Genomic DNA, 25,746 nt, shown 5'->3' with positions numbered 1-25,746 from the left:
TTTCCCACTTGATGAGCATCCCCTTGATTTTCAATTCTTTGCTACTACAAAAAGAGCTGTAATAAATATTTTTGTACATATGGGTCCTTTTCCCACTTGTGTGATCTCTTTGGGACACAACCCTAGAAGTGGGATTGCTGAGACAAAGGGTATGAACACTTTTATAGCCCTTTGGGCATAGTTCCAAATTGCTCTCCAGAATGGCTGGATCAGTTCACAACTTCACCAGCAATGTAACAATGTCCAATTTTCCCACATCCTCTCCAGCATTTATCACTTTCCTATTTTGTCATTTTAGCCAATCTGACAGGAGAGATATGCTACCTAAGAATGGTTTTGATTTGCATTTCTCTAATCAGTAGTGATTTAGAGCATTTTTCATATGCCTATAGATATCTTTAATTTCTTCCTCTGAAAACTGCCTGTTCATATCCTTTGACCATTTCTCAATTGGGGAATGACTTGTATTTCTACAAATCTGGCTCAGTTCCCTGTACATTTTAGAGATGAGGCCTTTATCAGAGACACTGGTTGTAAAGATTTTTTCCCAATTTTCTGCTTCCCTACTAATCTTTGTTGCATTGGCTTTTTTATACAAAAACATTTCAATTTAACATAATCAAAATTATCTATTTTACATTTTGTAATGCTCTCTATCTCTTGTTGGGTCATGAATTCTTTTCTTTTCCATACATCTGATAGGTAAACTATTCCTTACTCTCCCAAATTGCTTAAAATATAAGCCTTTATTCCTAAATCATGAACGCATTTTCACTTTATTTTGGTATATGGTGTAAGATATTGGTCCATGCCATTTCTGCTATACTATTTTCCAGTTTGCCCAGCAGTTTTTGTGAAATAGTGAATTCTTAGCCCAGAAGCTGGATTCTTTGGGTTTGTCAAAGAGTGGATTGCTATAGTCGTTGACTTCTCCATCATGTGTACCTATCCTATTCCAATGATCCACGACTCTGTTTCTTAGCCAGTACCTGCTAGTTTTGATGACTGCTGCCTTATAGTACAGTTTAACATCTGGTATAGCTATGCCACCTACCCTAGCATTTCTTTTCATTACTACCCTAGATATTCTAGACCTCTTGTTCTTCCAGATTAATATTGTTACTGTTTTATCCAGTTCTGTAAAATAATTTTTAGTAGTTCAATTCATATAGTACTGAATAGATAGATTAACTTAGGTAAAATTCTCATTTTTATTATATTAGCTCAGCCTAACCATGAGTGACTTATTTTTTTCTGTTTATTTTGATCTGCCTTTATTCACGTGAAAAGTGTTTCATAATTATGTTCATATTGTCCCTGGGTTTGTCTTGGCAGATAAACTCCCAAATATTTTATAGTGTCTACAGTAACTTTGAATGAAATGTCTCTTTCTATCTCTTGCTGTTGGGCTTTGTTAGTAATGTATAGGAATGCTGAGGATTTATGTGGGTTTATTTTATATCCTGCAACTTTGCTAAAGTTGTTCATTATTTCAAGTAGTTTTTAATTTATTTTCTAGGATTCTCTAAGGAAATCATCATATCATCTGCAAAAAGTCATCATTTAGTTTCTTCTTTGCCTATTCTAATTCCTTCAATTTCTTTTTCTTCTCTTATTGCTACAGCTAATGTTTCTAGTACCAAATTTAACAGAAGGGGTGATAATGGACATCCTTGTTTCACTCTGGATCTTACTGGGGATGCATCTAGCTTATCCCCATTAGAAATAATGCTTGTTGATGGTTTTAGGTAGATGCTATTTATAATTTTAAGGAAGGCTCCATATATTCCTATGTTTTCTGGTGTTTTTAATAGGAATGAATGTTGTATGTTGTCAAAGGCCACCCCATACTTACTCTTTCACAGTTATAGACTTGCTTTTCTCTGCTTCCTTCTGCATGTTCTTCACTAACACATCTCCATATTGGTTAATGATGGGAAACATCTAAATGCCAAATAACAATAGTTACAGGTGGAAAACCCAGCTCCAGAACAAATCAGATTTTCCAAGCCTGAAGAAGCACACTGATATTTCAAAAACTCACTTCTTTGTTTTAGAATGCAAAGAATTATACTTCTATGGAAAGCACAGGCCTTCTAGGACATGTAGTCAAACTACTTCATTTTAAAGAAGAGAAAACTGCAGCTAGAAGGGTTAAGTACCCTGCCAATGGTCACTAAGGTAATATGCATCAGAGGTGAGATTGAAGATCAGGTTCTCTAATTCCAGAGTCCATGCTTCCTCTATTGTATCACAAAAGGTAAGAAACAAAATATTTCCTTCTAGGTAGCTCAAACTTGTGGGCATTTTAGCTAGACTTTAATTGGAGAAAATCATTGGGATATATTTTTTTTATTCTCTTCTAGATTCTAGAAAGAAACAATGTTTATTTCTTTACCTCCTTGAGTTTTCCACTTGTAAATGTTGGAGTCAACACTGTTCGAATCCTCTTCCAATGGTCATCTTTAGCAAGTGAGACAGCAGTCTCTAAATTCCCTGCTAAACTAATATTCTAGGAGAGAAAGGTAAAAGGCAAGACCATTTGGGTATTAATTAGTACAACCAAAACTAAAGGTTTACTACACTTTCCAGTATAAAAACCAATTCTTTCGGAATGTCTATAGTTTATTATCTGACGCTTTATAGCCCATGGACTTTGGTGGCAATAATTTTCTCTTCTGAGTCCTTATAAGCTGTGACAGTTGTAACTTCAGGATCTGTTTTCAGTGTGCAGCACCACAGAGATTGCTTCCCAGAATGATGGCTGGGTGTACTAGGCTAAAGGCAATGTTACTCCCAGGTGTACTAGTTGCCATGTCCTTGGTTGTCCCCTATAATATATCATATGATCACCACCTATCTCTTCTTCATGGAATCAGTGAGTTCAGTTATTCTGGCTGGGCTGTCACACCTGAGACAATTATTTGACAATAGGTGGGGATGGCCAGCACCTCCTCCTCAAAATCCTTCCCACCTCCACCAAGCATCATGCCTAGGAATGCCTAGCCAAAAGCAGAAAAAGAGGATTGGGGGAACCTTCCCAGTTGATGTCTCCTTTGCCCATCTGTCTCTTTGGAGGCAGCTGGTCAACAGTTATTTCCTGCGGAGAAGAGGAGAGCAGGCCCATTTTCCACAGGGACCTTTCCCTTTAATGGTGGCCCTGTGGGCTACATTATAAGCAAGTCTAGTTGTTGGGGAGGCATCACAATTCCCAAGTTTTTGGGCCCAAGAGATGTTGATGGGAGTTGAAATCACACAATAAGAGCTGCCTTCTCTCTCCAGTTAAACCTGCTTTACCCTCAACTAGTTTATCTTGCCTGCCCTCCCTTCTACAAGAATGTCAATAGTGAAAAATGCCTATGGTGTGATCCTTAATATGCTTAGTGTACTTTCCCCATTGCTGCTAGCATTACTCTTCTACTGTTACTTACCCGACGATTGGTGAAGACAGAATAACACTCTTTTACCAACACTGCTTTGATAGTCTCTGGGTCCATGATGGCCAGTACTGGTTGTCTACCATCAAAAAACCTATACCCCAAAATGGAACAAATTGCATCACTCCCCAAATTTCACTGTTCTTAACAGAGATTGCAAGTAGAAACTATAAATTGATGGCCATGAGAGCTCACTGCTGCCTTATATTTGTCTTATTTAAAGATGAGGAAGTGAACCAAGAATCGAAAATAAAATTCGTCTGAGAATATTTATGAAACACTTAGTGCATGCTAAAGTTAGGATCTAGCCTCAGACCCTTCCTAGTTCTGTGACCCTGTGCAAGTCTCTTTCAAACCTCTTTCAAACTTGATTTCCTCACTGGCAAAATGAAGAAAAGTGTACCATCAGCCTTAGAGAGTTGTTGTGAGGATCAGTAAGATAAATTTTTAAAATACTTTGAAAACCTTAATGAATAGATTTCATCACCGCTGTTCTTGTTCTTTTTCTTGTTAGGCATGTTGGGGAAAGGAAATAGTTTCATTGAGGAGGTAACATTTGAATTGAGTTTTAAAGAATGATCAGGCACTCAGTAGGAAAAGGAAGGGAAGAGTGCATTTCAATGGCAGCAAACTGCCTGAGCAGTCAAAGTGACATGAGTGGCAAGTGTGTTTGGGCACCAAAGAGTCATCCAGTCTTGATAAAGAACAAAGTGCTTAGAGGGTACTAATAGGAAGTAAGCCTGGGAAGGTGAGGTGGTAGCATGTGAGGAAGAGTCTTGAACATCAGGAAGTAATTTTTGAATTTTACTTAGGAAGCAATAGGGAGCCAGGGAGGACTTCTGTGCAGAAATATGAACCTAAACAGATTTATACACAAGAAAGGTTATTCTGGGAATTATATTAAAAATGGACTAGATGACCCAAGAAAAACCCAAAGGGCCCATTCATGATGAAAAATGACATCCACCCCCAGAGGAAGAACTGATGAACCATATTGTTTTTCACTTTCTTTTTCTTGGGGGTCTTATGGACCATGCTAATGTGGATATATATTTTGCATGATTTCATATATGTAATTGATGTCATATTACTTGGCCTTCTCAGTGGCTCAGGGAGAGACTGGAGAGAGGGCAATTATTTCAAAATCAAATATTTTAAAGGAATGTTAAAAATAAGTAAATATTTAAAAAAAAAATTTTTGATGGACCAAGTAGAAGGGAGAGTCTAGGCAGGAACAGTTCCATCAGAAGGCTACAACACTGTGTATGACTGGTAATAACAACTAATACTAATATTGGTAGTGGTGTCAATAGGAATATCAAAGGGATTTGAGAGATGTTGCCAAGATGAAATTCAAAATTCCAGGAAACTGAAAGAATCTGAGACAAGAAGGATAAAATGCAGCTAAATATAGCCCTGAAAGGTACAAAAAATTAAAAAAAAGTGTATATCAGAGGTTTCAAACTCATAGATGATCTACAAGTAGCTTTAAAAGTCTTGGTCAGCAGATTAAAAAGAAATTGGAAATTGTTTAACAAAATAAATAAAAACATAATTCAGTATTGTTGCTGTTTGTCATTTCAGTCATGTGCAAATCTTCGTGACCCATTTGGTGCTTTCTTGCAAGTATACTGGAGTAGTTTGCCATTTCCTTCACCAGTTTATTTTAGAAATGAGGAAAATGAGGCCAACAGGGTTAAGTGACTTGTTTGAGGTCACACAGGTAGTAAATATCTGAGGTGGAATTTGAAATCAGGGCAACCAGATTCAAGCCTGACACTCTACTATGCCACCTGGGTTCCAAGCTAAGGTTATGTACCATGGATTTGAATTGGGTAAAACTGACCCAATTTTTCTATGATTGGTCTATTGTCCCATAACAGAAGTAGGGAACTCTCTCATTGAGATTCTACCTACAATGAAGGTTTGGAAGTGGGATTGTGAGAAGAAGAGAGTTTGAAGGATACTAGAAAAGGAGGTAGGTAGGAAAGAATTAATGTACCAAAAAATAACGTCCAAGCCAAACACTGAGACAAATAAAACCAAAGGAGAGGAAACAGAAAAGGAAAATGGTAAAGGACAATCATGTACAATAAGAATGAGGACTACTAGGTTTGGTGGGAGGGAGTGGATTAGCTACAAGGAAATGAGTTGAGAGAGGATTCTGGGAAGATTGTGGAGTAGGTCAGAAAATTCCAAGCTCTCAAAATTTTCCCCCACAAAATATTTAAAATAGCACCTTAGGGTGAACAAAGTGTGGGAGGAGACAAAGAAGAATAGGGGCATAACCAGGATCTTCCTGGGACAATTTGAGAAGATTCAAAGAAAAATCCCAGGACAAGGTTTGTTTACTGCAAAGAGTAAACACCCCCAGGCTAGGTTCCATTTTAACTACAAGCAGCAAAAGGCAAGCCACTAAAACAACTAGTGGCAAGTCCTGGGGTTAGGTGGTTTGAGAGTCTGTCTTAGCCCCAGCTGCAGGAAGTTATCACTCCAGGAAAGTGAGGGGAGTTGGGCATTTAAGGCCAGGAAGACTGAGGGAACCTCTGCTGACAAAGAATGCCAGACCCAGCTGTACAGCGAAGAATGGTGGGGGTGAGAAGGAACCAGCCCAGGCACAGTAAATGCAGAAGCAGTGGGGCAGAAAGGCCCTGGCTGTGGGCACTTACAGGACATTGGAGGTTTGGCTTTGGTTCCAGGCTAGAGGGTAGAACTGAAGATCTGGGGCAAGAGGCACGATTTCCCATACCCCAAGGCTATAATGTAATAATTGAGGAGCTCTTCAGAAAGAAAGGGGTAAACCGGACTATGATATGAATTTAAAAAGTAAAACCATTTAGAAACAACTAAAAAGAGTTACTATTTTACACAAATGAGGTGAAATAAAAAAAAAACAGATACAGTGGAATTAGATGGGGTAGGAGGGCTGGTAGATCTGGTTAACTAATTTAATTGGGAATGGGACATATATATATATATATATGTATATGTATATGTATATATATATATTCAGAAGAGTATAATTTAAAAGAAATAAAATGGTAGGCGTATAGAGAGGAGCAGAGAACAAGGGAAGGATTTTTAGAGGGGAGCGTTTAGAGGGAATAGGTTAAAGGGCATTTAGATTTCTGGGACTTGTAGGATAGGGAAGGGATCCTTGGAGGGGGATACGCAAGTAATATGAGGGCAAGGTGATTGGTAGTACTAAAATAGAGGAATCAGGAGGGATAGGAAACAAGACATATTCACAAATATAAAAACAAAGATCAGGAATAGTGTATGTTTGGGAAAGTATATGTCTACATATGTATGTATATATGTATATTTATATGTATATATCTATAGCTATAGAGAAACATATCTAAAATTTATTGCAGTCTTGGGGGTTGGAGGGAGGGGAAAAATAATAAAGTAAAAAAGTGTACAGCAGAGAACAAAAAACCTCACAAGGGAGCAAAGATGGGCAATTCTCAACACAACATGACATGCTTTTTTTCTTTCTTACCTTGTATTTAAGTTTCAATATTTAAGTTTATGATATTTTTTGTTCCTTTTCTCTATTCTATATTTGTGTCCTGGCCCTTGAGTCTAAAATAAAATTAAACTTTTTTTTAAAAAAGGAAATAAGTTGGTGGTTGAATTGTGGAATTTCAGTTCTAGATTTTGATATTAGTGAGATTATTAGTTCAAATGTGTGAACCTACAGACTAGAGGTGGGAAAAGGAACTCTTTGGAGCTGTAGAGGTTGAGGAGTTGAATGGTTAGCCTTTCAGCTGAATTACACTTTATTAGCCAAGCACAGAGAGTATATGGAGGAGAAGATGGTGAACCTAGCACCAAGATCATTAAAAAAGTTGGAAAAGTTATTTGGAAGTGAGCACATAAAGGGGAAAGTGTTTAAAGGATAGTGGAAGAAGAATGATCTGGAAACAGCAGTGATGGTTATGGAATTTGCCTTCTTCATCTTCTAATCATATGAGTAGGGGGTGGAGGAGACAGAGCAGAAAGCATTTTAAGAGATATGCTATTTTTAAGATATGGTCAGGTCTCTATTAAATCAGGGAATTACAAATCAAGCAAGGAGGGGCAGAGCCAAGATAGCAGCTGGAAAGCAGGGAGTAGCGTGAGCTCCCCGCTGAGTCCCTCCAAAAACCTATAAAAAAATTGGCTCTGAACCAATTCTAGAACTGCAGAACCCACAAAACAGCAGAGGGAAGCAGGGCTCCAGCCCAGGACAGCATGGATGGTCTCTGGGTGAGGTCTATCCCACACGGAGCTGGGAGCTGGGAGCTAGGAACGGACCAGAGCAGAGCCCAGCATGAGCAGCACAGAACAACCAGACCAGGGGCCAGGCGGAGTGGGCCCTAGAGCCCCGAATCAGTGAGCTGCAGCAGTTACGAGAATTCTCAACCCACAAACACCAAAGACAACAGAGAAGGTTAGTGGGAAAAGCTGCGGGAGTGGAAGGGGTTCACAGTTCGGCCACTACCCCCTGGCAGCGTGGCAGCGGAGGTGGGGCAGCTACAACTGCAGTTGCTTCCGGCCTCAGGCCCACCTAGTGGGAGGAATTAAGTGGCGGATCACAGCAGGAGTGCACAGCCTGCTAAAGATCTAAGTACAATTCGGTTTGGGGGTTCTTGGGGAAGGAGGAGTGCTGGTGTGGCAGAGCTGGCACATCCCCCCCAAACGTGGAACACAGAACTCTTTAGTCTACAAGCAGTCATACCCCGCTGAAAAACTCAAGGGTCAAGTTAGTTGGTTGGGAATATGGCCAGGCAGCAAAAACACACCCAGATTCAGTCTCAGACTTTGGATTCTTTCTTTGGTGACAAAGAAGAGCAAAACATAAAGACAGAAGAAGTTAACAAAGAGCCTACACCAAAAACCTCCAAGAAAAACATGAACTGGTCCCAGGCCATGGAAGAGCTCAAAAAGGATTTGGAAAAGCAAGTTAGAGAAGTAGAGGAAAAATTGGGAAGAGAAATGAGAAAGATGCGAGAAAACCACGAAAAACAAGTCAATGACTTGCTAAAGGAGACAAAAAAATACTGAAAAATACACTGAAGAAAACAACACCTTAAAAAATAGACTAACTCAAATGGCAAAAGAGCTCCAAAAAGCCAATGAGGAGAAGAATGCCTTGAAAGGCAGAATTAGCCAAATGGAAAAGGAGGTCCAATGGACCACTGAAGAAAATACTACCTTAAAAATTAGATTGGAGCAAGTGGAAGCTAGTGACTTTATGAGAAATCAAGATATTATAAAACAGAACCAAAGGAATGAAAAAATGGAAGACAATGTCAAATATCTCATTGGAAAAACCACTGACCTAGATCCAGGAGAGATAGATATAGATATAGAAATAGATCCAGGAGAGATAATTTAAAAATTATTGGACTACCTGAAAGCCATGATCAAAAAAAGAGCCTAGATATCATCTTTCAAGAAATTATCAAGGAGAACTGCCCTGATATTCTAGAGCCACAGGACAAAATAGAAATTGAAAGAATCCATCGATCACCTCCCCAAATCGATCCCAAAAAGAAATCTCCTAGGAATATTGTCACCAAATTCCAGACCTCCCAGGCCAAGGAGAAAATACCGCAAGCAGCCAGAAAGAAACAATTTGAATATTGTGGAAAAAACAATCAGGGTAACACAGGATCTGGCAGCTTCTACATTAAGAGATTGAAGGGCTTGGAATACGATATTCCAGAGGTCAATGTAGCTAGGACTAAAACCTAGAATCACCTACCCAGCAAAACTGAGTATCATGCTCCAAGGCAAAATATGGATTTTCAATAAAATAGAGGACTTTCAAGCTTTCTCAGTGAAAAGACCAGAGCTGAATAGAAAATTTGACTTTCAAACACAAGAATCAATAGAAGCATGAAAAGGTAATCAAGAAAAAGAATAAGAAAAAGAAATTGCAACGGACTTACTAAAGTTGAACTGTTTTGTTTGCATTCCTTCATGGAAAGATGATGTATATGATTCATGAGACCTCAGTATTAGGGTAGCAGAAGGGAATATGCATTTATATATGTTTATGTATATATATAAGTGAATATGTATGTATGTATGTATGTGTATATATGTGTATATATATATATATATGTATAGAGAGAGAGAGAGAGAGAGAGAAAGAGAGAGAGAGAGACAGGGCACAGGGTGAGGTGAAGATGAAGGGAAGATATCTAAAAGAAATAAAATCAAATTAAGGGATGAGAGAGGAATATATTGAGAGAGGGAGATAGGGAGAGATAGAATGGGGTGGATTATCTTGCATAAAGGTGGCAAGAGGAAGCAGTTCTGTGGGAGGAGGGGAGAGGGCAGGTGAGGGGGGAAGGAGTGAATCTTGCTCTCATCAAATTGGGCCTGAGGAGGGAATACCATACATACTCAATTGGGTATCTTACCCACAGGAAAGAAGAGGGAAGAAGATAAAAAAGGGGGGGGATGATGGTGGGGAGGGCAGATGGGGGTGGAGGTAATCAAAAACAAACACTTTCAAAAGGGACAGGGTCAAGGGAGAAAATTCAATAAAGGGGGATGGGTTGGGAAGGAGCAAAATATAGTTAGTCTTTCACAACATGAGTATTGTGGAAGGGTTATACATAATGATACACATGTGGCCTATGTTGAATTGCTTGACTTCTTAGGGAGGGTGGGTGGGAAGGGAAGAGGGGAGAGAATTTGGAACTCAAAGTTTTAAAAACAGATGTTCAAAAACAAAAAAAAAAAGTCATGCAACTAGAAAATAAGATACACAGGCAATGGGGCATAGAAATTTATCTTGCCCTACAGCAAAGGAAGGGAAAAGGGGATGGGAGGGGAGTGAGGTGACAGAAGGGAGGGCTGACTGGGGAACAGGGCAACCAGAATATACGCCCTCTTGGAGTGGGTGGAAGGTAAAAATGGGGAGAAAATTTGTAATTCAAACTCTTGTGAAAATCAATGCTGAAAACTAAATATGTTAAATAAATGTATTTAAAAAAACACCAAAAAATTTAAAAAATTAAAAAAAAAAGAAATCAAGCTAGTTGAAAAGTTTAGAGATGTGTAGGAAAGTTGGTAGGTGATAGGATAAAGGTTCTTTGAAGGACAGAAGAAATAGGTGATGAAAAATTTGGTTGGAGTGGGCATGGGAAAAAATTGGAGTGATTAGAATAAGCAAAAGTACTCAGGATGAAGCATTGTGGGTATTTTCACCTAAAGTGATAAAGTGACCATGGATGACCATGATTGTGAATACGTATGCAGAATCAATTAGTAGATTACCTTCTTGAGACTTTAAGATAGAATTTAGAATCTCAGTGTACCAAAGCAACTAAAATGAAACACAAGGAGAAAAAACCTTGTGAACGATGATTGGTGAGGTATCAGTCTAATAGAGTAGCACAATAGCATCAGAAAGGACATTGGCAGCTATGCAGCTTTGCTGACATTAGGTGTCTCTATATGTCTTGTTCATATATGCTCCCTATATACTTATCACTTCATACATGTACTCTGTCCACATAAGTACCCAGGTGTAGTAGTACAGGAACAATTCCAATGAATATCTCTTCTTCTCATTGAATTTTAATGTGTTTGTGGAGGATGAGCTCAAAGTTTGTGAAAGCCATCTTCTGTTGCTGATTAATTTCCATTGCTTTTTAGTTATATTCCCTGTTATTGGACCATGTGTCATGTGGCTGACTAGTAAAAGTAAAACATTAGTGTTAGTGCTCAAGAGCCAAGATTTGGAGAGGATTTTGGCCAGCTTCCCAACTCTCTATTATCTGAGGTAGCTGATAGGAAGGTACAGACTGACAGGGTATCAAGGACTACATTAATGTTAACCACTATATCATTGGTTACTCATGGAAATTAAAGTGAGATTAGTTCCGTATTATGTAATTCACAGTTCTATGTATAATCATGTATCACAAAATATTTCTAACATTTCTAAAAGTGGCACTACTGTTTAGCTCTTCATATTCACTAAGAATGATATTTACTAAATATGAATTATCAAAAATTCATTGGGTCCAAATTCATGGGTCAGAATTATTAAGATTGTAGACAGTAAATTGAAGTGGAAGTCTTTTGAAATAAAATTAATTTTCAATTAAATATTGGTTACTTTCATTGACCTATATGTTATTACTTGTCTGATCATCTTTTTTCACTACTATTCTTTTTATATGTTGAATTGTACAATTATACAATTGTATCTACATTGCTCAGCAGGTATTTATATGGTAGGCACTTTATGCAATGTTTCCTTATTTCTTCAACATTCACCTTATCATAGCACTGAACTAAAACAGAGGGATATGTACAGAATCCATGAACAAGGGTAATATCATACTAGGTGCACCTGGTATGATGCTATGGGCCCGAATTAGAATTCTGTGGCATTAAACAGATGTACAATACCTCTATCTTCCCAAATGTAGTTGTTTGACTGGGAAGCTATGGGTGACTGACCATAGCAATGTGTAGGTATAATGGAAAGATTACTTAGAGTACTCACCCCCACGTTTTCCCATATTTTTTAAAACAAGTCATGTCAAAATCTGCCAAACCCTGCAAAAAGAATTTTAAAATCAGATATTGGCATGAACACTTAATAATGAATGATGTTAAAATGGTTTATATTAGGATGCTAAAAATAACATAATTATATTTTTCTATTGTTGTTATGTTCTTCACTTTGCCTAGAGGTTGCTGCTCACCCCAGTCACTACTTGTTGACATCTGACCCAGCTCAAATGTGATCACTTCCACAGAGTCTTTCCTGATCTCTGAGCAGAGAGAGATTTCTCCAGGATTCTTGGTAACTTGGATTTAACTCTCATGCCTTTTTCCTATGCTATAATGGACTGTTTAAAGTGGGAATTGTTCTATTCATTGTATTTGTATTCCAGTTCCTAGAACATTGTAGGCACTTAATAAAAACTTCTTTGATTGATAGATTGATACAATGTATAAGCTTCTGCTCTTACTATATTCTCAAATAAATTACAATTATCTCAACATATGTCATTCTCTGCAGTGGATAATAGGCCCCTTGAGGTCACCTATGATGGATATTTTTTTTATCTTTACATTTTCCTTACTTTAGGGGTTCTTAACCAGTTAAGAGTCACAGACCTTTTTAGCGGCCTTTTTGAAAAGCCTATTGACCATTTTTCAAAATGATGTTTTAAAATGCCTAAAACACATAGCATTAAAAAAGAAATCAATTTTTCTAAAAATTGTTATCCCCAAACTTCATATTTCCTGTATTAAGAATCTGTGATTTAATGCCTGGCACAGTCTGTCACTCAAAGTAAATGATTAATATTCTTTTAAATGATTATTGTTTTTCCCACTTACTAGTATTTTATTTTTTTCTAATTGCATGTAAAGATAATTTTCAACATTCACTTTTATAAGATTTTGACTTCCAAATTTTTCTGCTTCCATCTGTAACTCCATCCCCAAGACAGCAAACAGTCTGATATAGGTTATACATGTTGTAACAACAATTCTACTTGCCGCTACTGTGGCTGTGGAAGACCAGTAACATCAGCACACAGGAGGGCTGCTAGCACAGGTTCTTTGATCTGCTTTTTAAAGGAAAGCAACTGAAGGGATTTAAAATCTCATTTTAGTTAAATATACACATATTATTGACTTAGTTCAGGGGCAAATGTCAGCACCCTGAACTTCAGAGAAAACACAAACAGAAATTAAAAACAGAAATCATATAAACAGAGCAAAATAACACGAATCAACATACAGGCTTCTAGCCATCTGAGCAAGATATTACATAAATAATTAACATAGAGAGAAGCACTAACATATGGGTCTTTCAAAGCCATAGGAGGGGCTCTTTAGTGGTTACCCAGCGTCTTCACACCAACACTCCTCCCATGAGTGTGCCCCAAGCAAAAGGCTAACCTGAGAGTATATATACACTTCTTTAGGGTCAGATGTTGTCACAACTATGTGACTCAAACACATGTCACCTAAGCCTTCCCCCTGACTTAAACAGGTCGTCAGACTCCTAATTCAGCCAAAGACTCTTGATTGAAACAAAGGCAAGACTCAAAGGTGCTTAATTGTCTTACTGCTGAGAAGCACTCCAAAACAGAAGACAAAAAAGTCCCACCCTGCTTGCCATACCCCATGTACCTTCATATTAAATATATATTCTACATTATTCATGTTGTGTAAGAAGAATCAAAACAAATTAGAAAAACTACAAAAAACAAGTGAAAATAGCATGCTTTGATCTTTATTCAGACTCTGTACTTTTTTCTCTGGATGTGGATAGCATTTCCTATCACAAGTCTTTTGGAATTATCTTAAATCATTGTATTTCTGAGAAGAGTTTCTTCTATCATAGTTACCCATCAAACATTTTTGTTGCTACTAAGTACAATGTTTTTCTGGTTCTACTCACTTCACTCAGCATGACTTAATGTAAGTCTTTTCAGGTTTTTCTGAAATCCACCTGATTTTATTTGTGTGAATTTGTATTGTATTCCTATACTCCTTGGATTGGTCTTGGCAGGTGGAATCCCAAATATTTTAAATTTTCTACATTTATTTTAAATGGAATTTCTCTTTCTGTTGCTGCTGGCATTTGTTGGCTTCATATATATGCAAATATATATATGCACATATGTATGTGTATATATATCCTGATGATTTATGTGTGGTTATTTTATATCCTGCAGTTTTTCTAAAGTTGTTAATTATTTAAAGTAATCTTTAAGTTGACTCTCTAGGATTTTCTAAGTATTCTATCATATCATCAGCAAAGAGTGATAGTTTTGTTTTGTCATTACCTATTTGAATTCCTTCAATTTCCTTTTCTTCTCTTATTGTTGAAGCTAACATTTGTAGTACAATATTGAATAATAGTGGTGATAATGGGCATTCTTGTTTCAGCCCTTATCTTACTGGGAAAGCTTCTAGCTTATCCCCATTACATATAATGATTGCTGGTGGTTATCATTTTAAGGAATGTTCCCTTTGAGCCTATGCTTTCCATTTCTTAAAAATGCAATGGATGTTGTATTTTGTCAAAGGCTTTTTCTGCATATATTGAGATAATAATATGATTTTTGTAAGTTTTGTTATTGATATGGTCAATTAGGCTGATAGTTTTCCTAATATCAAGCCAGCTCGGCATTCCTGTTATAAATCCTACCTGTTCGTAGTATATAATCCTCATGATAAATTGATGTAATCTCTTTGCTAATATTTTATTTAAAATTTTTGAATCAGTATTCCTCAGGGAAATCATTCTTTAATTTTCCTTCTCTTTTTTGGCTCTTCCTAGTTTAGGTATCAGCACGAAATGTGTCATAAAAAGAATTTGCCTGTTTTGCCTTCTTTGCCTATTTTTCCAAACAGTTAATATAGTATTGGAATTAATTGTTCTTTTTTGTTTTGATTTTTAAGCTTAATAATATGTTAGTTTTCCTTTATTACATATCATTTAATATTTTAGCATTTATTTTTACAAAATTTTTAGTTCCAAAATTTTTACCCTTCCTCCCCTCTTCTGAAAATGATAGGCAATTTGACATACTTTATACATGTGCTATCATGCAAAATATTTCCATATTAGTCAAAATTGTAAAAGAAAAAACAGACCAAAAAGGAAAAAAAATCATGAGAAAGAATAAAGTCGGTAAAAAAATTATGTTTTAATCTGCATTCATAAGAGATCAGCTCTTTATCTGTATATGAATAGCATTTTCCTTCATGAGTGAGTCACTCATTGTAGATCATCACACAATGTTGCCGAAGCTTTCTACATTAATTTTCCTGGTTCTGCTTATTTCACTATGCATCAGTTCACACAAGTTTTTCCAGGTTTTTCTGAAATCTGCCTGTCCATAATTTCTTATTGCACAGTGCTATTCCATTACCTTCATATACTTTGTTCAGCCATTCCCCATTCATGTCCATATCCTCAGTTTACAAAATATTACCAGTATGTAAAGGGCTGCTATAAATATTTTTGCACATGTAGGCCCTATTCCCTTTGGGATACAGGCTTAGCAATAGTCTTGCTGGATCAAAGAGTATGCACAGTTTAGGTGCCTTTTGTACATAGTTTCCAACTGCTCTCCAGAATGATTAGATCAGTTCATAACTCCACCAACAGTGAACTAGTGTCCCAATTTCTACCTTCCCCCCCACTCCAAGGTGGTGTATATTCTGGTTGCCCTGTTCCCCAGTCAGCCCTCCCTTCTGTCACCCCACTCCCCTCCCATCCCCTTTTCCCTTCCTTTCTTGTAGGGCAAGATAAATTTCTACGCCCCATTGCCTGTGTATCTTATTTTCTAGTTGCATGCAAAAACCTTTTTTTTTTTGTTTTTGAATGTCTACTTTTAAAACTTTGAGTTACAAATTCTCTCCCCTCTTCCCTCCCCACCCACCTTCATTAAGAAGGCAAGCAATTCAACATAGGCCACATGCGTATCATTATGTAAAACCCTTCCACAATACTCATGTTGTGAAAGACTAACTATATTTTGCTCCTTCCTATCCTATCCCCCTTTATTCAATTTTCTCCTTTAACCCTGTCCCTTTGTGAAAGTGTTTGCTTTGGATTACCTCCTCCCCCTATCTGCCCTCCCTTCTGTAGTTCCCCCTTTTCATCTCCTTCCTCTTTTTTTCCTATGGGGTAAGATACACAATTGAGTGTGTATGTTCTTCCCTCCTCAGGTCAAATATGATGAGAGCAAGATTCACTCATTCCCCATCACCTGCTCCCACTTCCCCTCCAATGAATTGCTTTTTCTTGCCACTTTTATGTGAGATAATTTACCCCATTCTATCTCTCCCTTTGTCCCTCTCTCAATATATTCCTCCCTCATCCCTTAATTTGATTTTAGTTTTTTAGATATCATCCCTTCATATTCAACTCACCCTCTGTCTACATATATATCTATATCTGTATATATATCTATATCTATATCTATCTATCTATCTATATCTATATCTATATCTATCTATATCTATTCCTTTCAGGTACCCTAATATGGAGGTCTCATGAATTTATGCATCAGTTTTCCATGTAGGAAGGTAAACAAAACAGTTCAACATTACTAAGTCCCTTATGATTTCTCTTTCTTATTTACCTTTTCATGCTTCTCTTGATTCTTGTGTTTGACAGTCAAATTTTCTATTCAGCTCTGGTCTTTTCACTGAGAAAGCTTGAAAGTCCCCTATTTTATTGAAAATCCATATTTTGCCTTGGAGCATGACATTCAGTTTTGCTGGGTAGGTGATTCTTGGTTTTAATCCTAACTCCAATGACCTCCAGAATATCATATTCCAAGCCCTTCTTTCCCTTAATGTAGAAGCTGTTAGATCTTGTATTATCCTGATTGTGTTTCCGCAATACTCAAATTGTATCTTTCTGGCTGCTTGCAGTATTTTCTCCTTGATCTGGAAATTCTGGAATTTCTGTGACAATATTCCTAGAAGATTTCTTTTTGGTATCTTTTTAAGGAGGCAATCTGTGGATTCTTTCAATTTCTGTTTTACCCTCTGCTTCTAGAATATCAGGGCAGTTCTCCTTGATAATTCCTTGAAAGATGATATCTAGGCTCTTTTTTGATCATGCCTTTCAGGTAGTCCAATAATTTTAAAATAATCTCTCCTGGATATATTTTCCAGGTCAATGGTTTTTCCAATGAGATATTTCACATTGTCTTCCATTTTTTTCATTCTTTTGCTTTTGTTTCATAATGTCTTGATTTCTGATAAAGTTACTATCTTCTGCTTGTTCCAATCTAATTTTTAAGGTGGTATTTTCTTCAGTGGTTTTTTGGACCTCCTTTTCCATTTGGCTAATTCTGTCTTTCAAGGTATTCTTTTCCTCATTGGCTTTTTGGAGCTCTTTTGCCATTTGACTTAGTCTACTTTTTAAGGTGTTATTTTCTTCAGTATTTTTGGGGGGTCTCCTTTAGCAAGTCATTGACTTGTTTTTCATGTTTTTCTCACATCACTCTCATTTCCCTTCCCAATTTTTCCTCTATTTTTCTAACTTACTTTTCCAAATCCTTTTTGAGCTCTTCCATGCCTGAGAGCAGTTAATGTTTTGCTTGGAGGCTTTTGATGTAGGCTCTTTGACTTTGTTGACTTCTTCTTGATGTAACTTTTGGTATTCTTTGTCACCAAAGAAAGATTTCAAACTGTGAGTCTGAATCCGAGTCCTTTTTCGCTGCCTGGCCGTGTTCCCAGACAACTACTTGACCATTGAGTTTTTCATCGGGGTATGACTGCTTGTAGTGCAGAGAGTACTTTGTCCCAAGCTTGAGGGGCTGTGCTGTTGTTTACCAGACTTTTTCTACACATTAAGCTCTGTTACACCAGGACTCCTCCTTCTCCAAGAGCCGCCAACCTGGACCGCTACTCAGATCTGAACAGCCTCTGCACTCCCGCTTGAATTCACCACTTAATTCCTCCCACCAGGTAGGCCTGGGACTGGAAGCAACTGTAGCTGTAGCTCTGTAGCTGTACCACCTCCACTGCCCCCAGGGTGGTGGCCGAACCATGAACTCCTTTCACTCTGTCACTGAAGTTTTTCCCCACTAATCTTCGCTGTTGTCTTTAGTTTTTGTGTGTTGAGAAGTCTGTTAACTGCCACAGCTCACTGATTCAGGGTGCTAGGGCCTGTTCTGCCAGCTCCTGGTCTGGTTGGTCCAGCCACAGCCCACACTGGGCTCTGCTCTGCTCCACCCCCAGCTCCGTGTGATAGACCTTACCCAGTGACCATCCAGGCTGTCCTGGGCTGGAGCCCTGCTTCCCTTGGCTATTTCATGGGATCTGCAGTTCTAGAATTTGTTCAGAGCCATTTTGTAGGTATTTGGAGGGTCTTGGGGGAGAACTTTAGGCTAGTCCCTGCTTTTCAGACACTGTCTTGGCTCCATTCCCCCCCCCCCACCCCATAATAACATTCTGTGGTCAGATGCTTATTTTGTTGTTTTTTGCTCATATTTTCTGGACTTTTTCTTTTCTTTTATATTTGAGGACTACTCTCAGAGCTTAAGGGGGCATTGTTTTAGACCTCCCTGACTTTCTACCTGATGCTGCATTGATGTTGCCTTGAGGTCCACTGGGGACCCTCATGTCTGTTTTTGTGCTGAGGGGATGAAGTAGGGGGTTGCTGGTGCTGTTGGAGACCATAGGGGTCTGGCAGCTTACCTAGTCAGAAATGAGGTCTCAGTGGCAGTGCCTGTCATGCACTGTGCCCAATGGGGTGTTTCTGTATTTCCCTGGGGTTACAAAGAGGTGTGTAGAAGTCTGGCCTCTGGAGGCTGCCTGTTCACCCCGGACTGTTCTGAAATACATTGGAGATCTGACCACTGCTGGATGCCAGTTTCCCTGGGGCTATACTGAAACTGGTGGTGGTGGCCAAGTGCTGAGCTGACTGTTTGGTGCAGCACCCAGAGAGTTGCCATCTACACGTCTGCACAGGCATATTACTGAAGCACATGGTGGGGGCCAAATACTGTTCTGGCTGTTTTCTTAGGTGCCTGTAGAGTTGGCATTTCCTTATCTGCCCAGGGCTATGCTGAAGCAAGTGGAAGTCTGGCTGCTGGAGGATGTCAGTTTTCCTGGGGCTATAGAGAAGTATGTGGTGGTGCCAGCAGCTAAGGTCTGGTTGCTTCCCCTGCTTATCCTGAGACACATGGGGTTTGCTAGTGTTGGCATTTATGAAAATTATGAGAGAAGTAAGGTAGTAATAGTCATTACCTCGCATGGGAATTCTTATGCCAGTTAAAATTACATTTCTTCTTGTTATCCACTCAATGACTAAGTGTACTAGGCTCAAAAGAAAATTCTTTTCAAATCAATGGCTAAATCTGCCAGAGTACTGATAACACTGACATCCATTCAGGCAGAATTTAGTATAAAACATTCAGTGTCTAAGACTAATTAATGAAGCCATTTGTCCAATGAAAAGAGGGCATAAATACTACTACACACCCCATCCTATAACACTAAGGGACAAGTGCACTATAACTTATCTTTGGGAAATCTGAGGTCCTACACAGAATCACAAGATCATACACTTTGAACTGAAAGTCCAAATTCCTGATTTTACACATGAGGAAACTGAGGCCTAAAAAGAATAATTTATTTGCTCAGAGTCACATAGGTAATAAGCATCAGACCTGGTGTTTGTAACAAATCTCGTGAGGCAAGAGTAAATGCTCTTTCAATGGTGCAAAGAAAGTAAAGGAAATCTTATAGGAACTCACTTTCCGATAAGAAAGAACAGTTCCAAGGAAAGGAAGAGGTGATGGTCCAGGAATTCCCAGATCCTTAAAGACCTTGTGTGTCCAGGTGCCATATCTACAAAGTAAAGGAAAAATACAAATACATTAGAATTAAGGCAAAGACCAAAGACATAAATGTATAGTCTACTTGTCAGTAACCAGAAGGGGAGGAGATATATAGCAAATTCTCAGGTAAGGCTTGGTTCACTCAGATTCAGATGGCAAGGGGGGACTTCAAGAAACATTTCATGGCTCCCACAAACATTTTGAGACATTACACAACCCAGCTGAGATTCCTTATAGTCCCATCAGAGAGTCAGTAAGGTCTGAGACAACACATTATATGTAGTCAGGTTCGGCAAACCTCGAGTATCATTGGCATTGCTGCTGAAATATAATCTCCCTCTGTATGAACTTATTTCATCACTACTATAGTTTGACTATATTGTGTAATGACTGAAACCATGTCTCTGTTGCTAGACTCAGCTCAGTTCAAGGGCAAAACACCATATATACAACCAAAGAAGCTGAGAACATGAGCCTCAGGCATGAAGACTTTCTCTCCAGGATTCAGCCCAGCTCTGGTGCCTCAGACACCACACCACTCACCTTCAGAACCAGAATACCAGACACCACAATCATAGTTTCCAATGTCTTTCACTCAACTTAATGACTCACCCTAACACCAAAGACTTAGCTATCACACCCCTTATTTTTTTAAGACCTTATATATGCAGGAAGAACTGTTTACATCATTCCTAACATCCCTCCCTCCTTGAGACTAGAAAGAGAAATAACTGTTTGCTTTGACTAGTATACTCCTACTACTTACTCTTCCACTTGCTGGTTCCCACATCACCAAGTAAAAATCACACACTTCTGCCTCTATTTCCCATTCTCCTATACCTCATAGTCCTACCCTCCTCAGGTAGCAATCCAGTGCTACTCATCTGTTTCATTGAGTCCTCTGGATCTGCATTCTATTATCCATGCATTTCCCTTCATCTCCTGGGTTCTCATGCCCTCAGATATATTGATCCTGGCAGAGGACTCAGCACACCCCTTCCTTGTTCCTTATTACCACTTCAAGAGAGTTCCTCTGGTATTACCAACCTGTCCTATCTTACCCAATCTAATTCTGGAAGCAGTTACACACTGGATTACAGCTCTCTTTTCTCAAGTACCTCACTTTTCCTCTGCGATCTAACCCTGCCCTTATGCCAGGTGACATCAATATTCAGTGTCCCCAAAACACCCTGGCCTCTCTATTCCTTAATCTCACAGCCCATGTCCTATGCCTTCATTTTCCATCAGGTAAATACAGGGATAATAACAATCCTGATCTCAATAAGACCTCAAATATTCCAGTTCTATGGTCAAGGATTTTAAAATTGCTTTGTCTGACAACATCTTATAATTCCTTTTCTCTCCATGTCTTATTTTTTCATAATCTTATTATTCATCTTTACCTTGAATTCTATTCCCCAAACCACTGCCATTCAGTATCCTCCTAGACTCTGGCTTCACTTTTTCATAAAAATAATAACTATATATTAGCAAGGATTTGCTCAATCTCCCTATGCCCTCTTCTCACACAGATGCACACACACTCACACACACACACACACACACACACACACACACACACACTAAAAAAAGATAAACAAACCTCTGTAACAAATACGCATGCAAAACACATCATTACATTGTCCATCTCTAAAAATGCATGTTTCCCTCCGCATAGTTTGACTGTCACCCCTTTCAGGAGATGGACAGCATTCTAAATTGTTGATCTTTTGGACTCATAGTTCATCATTATGAGGATCTGAGGATCAGAATTCTCAGTATATTCACTTGGGGCCTTTGGGCACTGAGGGCCTTGTAAGTAGGCTGTCCCAAGACCCAAGTTGCTAGCTTGGAGTTAAGCTGAGCTCAAGATTATCTCTAGGTTTCCTTGTGCTTCAGACATTCTCCAGAGTTTTAGATGCTCATCTCAGGCTACTTCTCTAAACTCTGCCCTGGCCTAGGGACTGATTCTATGGTCTATTCCAGACTTGCCCAACTTGACTTGCATTTTGGCTAATGATCTCATTATTCAGCTGAGATTGCTTCCTCCAATGGCAACAACAATCTCTTAATTGTGAAATTCAATTCAATTTTTCTCAATTTTCAAAGTTCTTTATCTCTCTGTGCCATTTGTCATTACTGACCGCCCCTTCCTCTTGGATGCTATCTCTTTAATAACTCTAACACATTCACAGCTAATTACAAACAAATTTTATGCATCAAAACATCAAAATTAGTAATTATAGTAGGTTGGTATGGGGGGAGATGGGAGACACCTCTTTCAGGATATCCTTGTACTACTACTTCTTCAGAGCTAGGTGATCTGGTGGGTAGAACTCTAGCTCTAGAGAGAGCAAACCCTTTCTTCAAATGTAGCTTTTAACACTAAGTAGGTGTGAAATTGTGGCAAAGTTACTTAAATCCTATTTGCTTCAGTTTTCTTAGCTGTAAAATAGGGATAATAATGGTACATATCTTTCAGGATTATTTGAGGAACAAAGGAGTATGTTAAAGTGTGTGCTACAGTACCTGGAATACAATACATTCATGGAAAAGTATGTTTTTCTCACTTCCATATTCCCTTTCTACTTTCTTTCCTTCCAAAGTTCTTTCTTTCTTCCCTCATCATATCCTGCAGCTAACTCAAGACCATCATATAACATCAAGACCATCAGACAATGTGCTTTGGGAGGCCCACAACTCTGATGCCTCAAATGGCTTTTCTACTTAATAAGAAGACAGGCTTGCTGAAGGTGTTCGACATTTATAGGAAGGATGTTCGGCAACAGTGTCCAAATGGAGATGGTAAGCGGTAAGGTGCCTCATGTTCTCATTTACAAGTGTCTGTTCATTGCCCTAAACTAGAACACATTGCAGAACCTTGTGATTAGATCCACAATGTTCATATCCACTTTTGGTGGGGCTATGAGGAATCAGATACCCTAATATATTGTTGGTGGGAATTCAAAATTAAGAAAATATTTTGGAGACCAATGTCCCAATACATTATGAGAGTCACAAAACTGAATATGACTTTTAATCAAGCAATTTCTCTACCAGGACATTATCATAGAAATAAACACAATATTTTTAAATTACTTATGTACTTAAAGTATATTCATTGCTTCTTCATTTTGAAAAGTAAAAAAAAAGACACAAATATTATATTTAAAATTGACTGAACTACTTATGGCATGCTATCATAATAAAATATAATAAATTTCTGATAATAATTGTGGTTAATGTACACAAGGAAATACAGAAGGTCGATTATGAGATTACCTATAACAAAATCAACAAAACAAGAATGGTTATACTCTTACACAATAACTTCACCTACATAACAGAAAAGATAAAAAAAGAAACAAAGAAAGGAATATGGGCTCAAATATGGAAAATATTTCTAGTGAGCCTGGATGGGATCTATATCATTTCTATCCCTGTTATTTATATATTACTTCACCTGATTCTACTCCAGTATGGGCTACAGTGTGGGGTAAGATTATAACTATTGTTTCAAAGGCTCAACTCAGTAAATTTTGACTTCACAACAGAATTTCTACAATTTTTAAAAAAAGAACTTGGTTGACATACTATTAATCATCGGAATATTTAATGTTGATATTATTTCCTCATCTAGTGTATAGTTTCCCTTCCCTTTTGCTCAGCATATCTGTTTGCTTTTTATAAACCCAACATAGCAGGTCTAACAAATATACTATATCATATTATGTTATTTTCATTACATTTCTGCTGTTTTGTACTATATTATTAAGCAGGTTCCTTCCCTTGTATTAATCTCAAGTTCCCCAACCGTCAAAGGAGGAAGAAAATGAAGGAGTTGTGGAAGATGATCCCCAAGGTCTTTTCTAGGTCTCATATTCTATGCTTCTATAAATACTGTAGTACATCATTACCATCAGCCACCAATGGCACAAAGCAGCACACATTGACTGTTCTGACTTCCAGTATGGGATTTAAGATGATAGAATCATAAATCTAGAGTTTTAGGAGGCTTCCAAGTCCATCTTGAGAGTCTCCTTATTATATGATTGAGGAACCTGAGGCTCAGCAATCTAAGGTCCTTGACCAAGGCCACATAGGTAAGCGAGCATCAAGCGAAGGATTTGAATTTAGGCCCTTTCACTCCGGAGCACATTATCATTCTAGTTTGCTAGGAAGCTCCTAAGCCACCAGTGTTACTGTGATTTTAGCATGAATGCAGAAGGATTCTTTGTCATCTATTGTTCATATTTCCTCAGTTCTTTGACCTTCTACTGTTTCTTGATAGCGTTGAGGAAGAAATCTGGTTACTGGGGTTATGATATTAAACTATCTCCCTGTTCAATAACAACTTCATATTTTTCCAAACTGGTCATATTTACTATCCATCTGGAGAATTACTAACAAGTACTCTCTATTCACTTACAGGGAATTTTGAAAATCCTATTACACACCAAGAACATATGAATATCAACTTCTTCTACCTGAATAAATTAGAATGAAGCAGAGTCTGGAGGAAAAAATAAAAGGAAAATTTACAAAATTCTGTGAGTTTTCCTCTAACATTGAGCAGTGACCACTGCCACATTTTGTGGTAAATTAGCCAACATGCAAGGGAATAAACAAAGACCTAAGCACAAAACATCTATACACTATAGAGCATAATTAAATGATAGACCTTGAAGCCATCAGAAGCTTTAAAAAAATAAAGACAATGAATGCTGAGGTTTAGGGGGTTGCAATATCTGAGGTTGTGTCTCTACCCATTCTCCTGCCATTATGATCCTTGGGTCTCATCACCTTGTGAAGACTGCAACATTAGACATAACTGATCAGCTTGTATTTTTTGTACAAAAATGCTTCTGTCTCTGACATGTTCTGGCCAGTTTTCTACTTCTCTGCCATTCCAGAACAGTGATTAGTTAAAAGAGATGGGTAGGGCAGAACAGGAATGCTCAACTTTTGGTGACACACCCACCCCAAAGTCTTTAAAAAAGAGGATGCATGAATGTGTCACACAGTAATTTTGTGAACCAGTTGATACAAAAGATTGCAGTACTAGGTCAAGATGAGCATTAGCAAATGAGTGATAACTTTTTGGGCATAAGGAAATACCTTTTCAACTGTGAAAAGTAAAGTAATAGGGAGCAAAATTGCAAGGGTAGTAAGAAAAATAGACAATTCATGTGAACTAAGGTTTCTTTAAGATGTTTTCTTTGCTCTTAAATCACTTAACCAATATCAAAGGAATAACTTCAAAGTCAATTCTTTTGAGAAAACAGAATAGAGGCTTTGATCAAAGAGTTTATAATTTTCCCTTCATACTTTTTCTAGCAAATTTTGTCAATTCATTTAAATAAACAAAGAAAATCAGCATTTTCATTTATGGAAATATGAAATAACAAATATATAATTATAGATAGTAAGCAAGGAGTAGGAGCAACCACAAAGCCAGTCACTGTGAAATGTCCTGTGACAGTCACAAAAGAGCTGGGTCTAATTTCTTGATAAATCATAGGGAGAAATAAGAAATTGTCACTTACAGAAACAGGAGAGTCAGGAAGAGAACAAGTAGTACCCAGGTTCCAGCACCGAGGCTTGAGATGGTGTTCATTGTCATGCCCTCTCACCAGCTTTTTATTTCTGTCTCTTTTCCTTGTCTCTGTTTGTGCCTTTGTTCTTAATACCTCAACTTCAAGGGCTGTTGTAATTCCCTGCCAAGTTCTGAAAGGAGTACGTACACTCTAAAACAAGGGGTGGAGTTAAAGGGACAACCAATGAAGTTATAATCCAGCTGGGAAGTTTTCTGGCTCCTATACAAATCTTCATGTCTGAAGTCTCAAGAGGTTGTCTTTATTGACCAAATATAGGCAAAGAAAGTTCAGATAACCTTAGCCTTTTAAAATGTGTGATGCCATAATACAAACATCTTTAGTCCTTATCAGAAATAGTGG

General features: G+C 38.0%; 1 pseudogene; it reads right to left on the bottom strand.

Annotated features, from left to right (window-relative positions):
- LOC118833857 overlaps nucleotides 1-25,516 on the bottom strand; it is a 60,805-nt pseudogene extending 35,289 nt beyond the window's left edge.
- Nucleotides 25,517-25,746: the final 230 nt, after the last annotated feature.

This window comes from Trichosurus vulpecula, chromosome 1, assembly GCF_011100635.1.
Source record: "Trichosurus vulpecula isolate mTriVul1 chromosome 1, mTriVul1.pri, whole genome shotgun sequence".
Lineage (NCBI taxonomy): Eukaryota > Metazoa > Chordata > Mammalia > Diprotodontia > Phalangeridae > Trichosurus > Trichosurus vulpecula.
The sequence above is the reverse complement of the archived record's forward strand: the minus strand, read 5'-3'. Positions and strand labels throughout refer to the sequence as shown.